The 2,353-nt window shown below is 46.8% G+C and overlaps 1 long non-coding RNA gene across 1 annotated transcript in view; it reads right to left on the bottom strand.

The window, feature by feature from the left end:
- LOC117283519 overlaps positions 1-2,353 on the bottom strand; it is a 5,483-nt gene that overhangs the window by 2,136 nt on the left and 994 nt on the right. Inside the window, exon 2 of the long non-coding RNA XR_004514538.1 lies at positions 2,169-2,253. This is a non-coding gene — a long non-coding RNA (uncharacterized LOC117283519). The remainder of the gene's footprint in view (positions 1-2,168; positions 2,254-2,353) is intronic.

Raw genomic sequence — 2,353 nt, 5'->3', positions numbered from 1 at the left:
GAGCTGGAATGGCGACTCGGGCCCACCGCGCCCGGAAGCACTGGACCCGCGGGGGACGGCCGCTCTCTGGACTCCCTCCGCCGCAGACAAAGCGAGAGGGAGGACGCTAAGGTGGGAGGGCCCCCCAGGGCCTGGCCACACAGGCGCCCGGTAAACAATAGCCTTACGTCGATACGGCGTCCTCAGGTGATTCAGGGGCAGAACGTAGTCAGTGGTGGTGCGAGCCTGTAGTCCCAGCTCTCAGGAGGCTGAGGCAGGAGGATCACCCTGCCTTGGAAGCCAGCCTGGGCTACATAGGGAGTTCAAGGCCAGCCTTCTGGGCTACATAGCAAGGCCCTGTCTCAGTCATTCTCCCCACGCCCCACAACAGAAGCACTGTGTGATCATCTCTCTCTCTCTCTCTCTCTCTCTCTCTCTCTCTTTTTTTGGTACTGGGGATGGAACTCCGCACCTTGTGCTTGCAAAGCAGGCAGTGGAACCACTGAGCTAAATCCCCAGCCCCTGGCACTGTGTATGTACCAATTGCCCAAGATGAATGTGATTATTATGTATCACAAACATATACTAATAAAAAATAAATAAAAATGGAAAGATAAAACAGTACTGTTTTTACCTCTAAACCCAGAGACGATTTACTGATATTTCCTGATATTTCAAGACACTGGTCATATGCAGAAATTATATTTTTCCTTGCTCTTCCTTTTCTTGTCCCCCCCCCTTTGGTGGTATTAGGATTCAAACTCAGTGATATTGAACTACATCCCTAGTCCTTTTTATATTTTATTTTGCAACAAAGTCTATAAGTCCTTATGTTGCCCTTGTGACTCTCCTGCCTCAGCCTACCGGAATGCTAGGATTACTGTCCTGCACCACCACACCCAGTCCCCTCAATAACTTTCTAGCACCTTCCCAATAAATGTCACTGGACTTAGAATACAGCCCATGGGGTACTGTGCTGTTTATGTCACTAATAGACTCAAAACACATCCCCTATGAAAAAAATCCCTGATTTTTAATAAGGATTTAGCTCAGTGCAAAGGACCTGAGTTTGATCCCTGGTACAAAAAAAACAAAACAAAACAAAAAAACAATCTGACAAAGACAGCGACTCCTAGAAAGCAATATTGTCAGTGGTTTGTTTATCTTCTGCAAGGAAAGGGGAAAGTTAAAACAAAGAATTCTGAAATTTTTTTAAAAGAAATTTTGAACATTTAATCAGGAAGGATTCCGGGGCTTAAGGGGAATTCTGAAAGCACAATGTGGGTGTTTGGGGATAGTACAGAGAAACTGACAGGCAGAGCTGGGTAAAGAAAAAAGAGGGAAGAGGGAAATGGCTATTTTGGTAACAGGTAAGAAGGGGGAATAAGCAAAGAAAAAAAAATTTTTTTTTTTTTTTTTTTTTTTTGGTACCAGGGATGGAGCTCAGGACCTTGTGCTTGCGAGGCAGGCAGCGGAACCACTGAGCTAAATCCCTGCCCAAAGGAAGAATTTTTGAGGGGCAAAAATAACTCATTTTTAGGGCACGGATTTAAAGTTTGGTAAAATGGATACCCGGGAATCGAGGGCAGCTCCAGAACACAAAATGATCCAGGGTTTAGCTGGCGAGGAAGATGAGGATGGTGTCACTGGGGGGGCTGGGGGGGTCAGAAAATGCTGGGTGAGAGGACGTGTAGGCAAGTACAGATGCTTTAAATGTTGTGCCCTTTTCCTGCACTTAAGAAGCAACAAGGAGTGTGTTGTAAGGGAAACGGGGCTCTTCCTAAATTCAGCTTGAGAGGGTTATATAATACCCAAAGAAAGATGACCTTCAGGTAACCAGGAGAACTTGCCTCAGGCAGAGTGTGGAGGCGAAGAAACAGACCCCGAGGCAGATTACATGGGTTAGGAAAGTATTCCCTCCCCCAGAAAGAAAGTGTACAAATGGAAACCTGGAACTGAAATTTTGTTCTGTTTGGTTTTTTGAGACAGGGTCTTGTTACGTAGCCCAAGCAGGCCTCGAACTCATAGTGATCATCCCGCCTCAGCCTCCCGAGCGCTGGGATTACAGGCGTGCACCACCATGACTGTCTTGGAATTGAAAGAGTGAGGAATGGTGAAAGATCAGCAGATACCCAGTAATTAACAGAGGAACGGATGCACGAATGTTGGAGAACAAACGAAATACTCACTCTGGATGAGGAGAGAGCACTCCTTGAAAATCGAGGGCTGAGCTGGGTGTGGTGGCGCACACTTGTGATCCCAGCACTGGGGAGGCTGAGGCAGGAAGATCACTGTGAATTCGAGGCTAGCCCAGGCCACACAGCAAGATCCTGTCTCAAAACTACCCCTCACTGAAGGGAAAAAAAAAAAAAAA

The sequence above is a fragment of the Fukomys damarensis genome, unplaced genomic scaffold (assembly GCF_012274545.1).
Source record: "Fukomys damarensis isolate Sample0158 unplaced genomic scaffold, DMR_v1.0_HiC HiC_scaffold_27, whole genome shotgun sequence".
NCBI lineage: Eukaryota > Metazoa > Chordata > Mammalia > Rodentia > Bathyergidae > Fukomys > Fukomys damarensis.
This window is presented reverse-complemented; position numbering and strand designations above follow the sequence as displayed.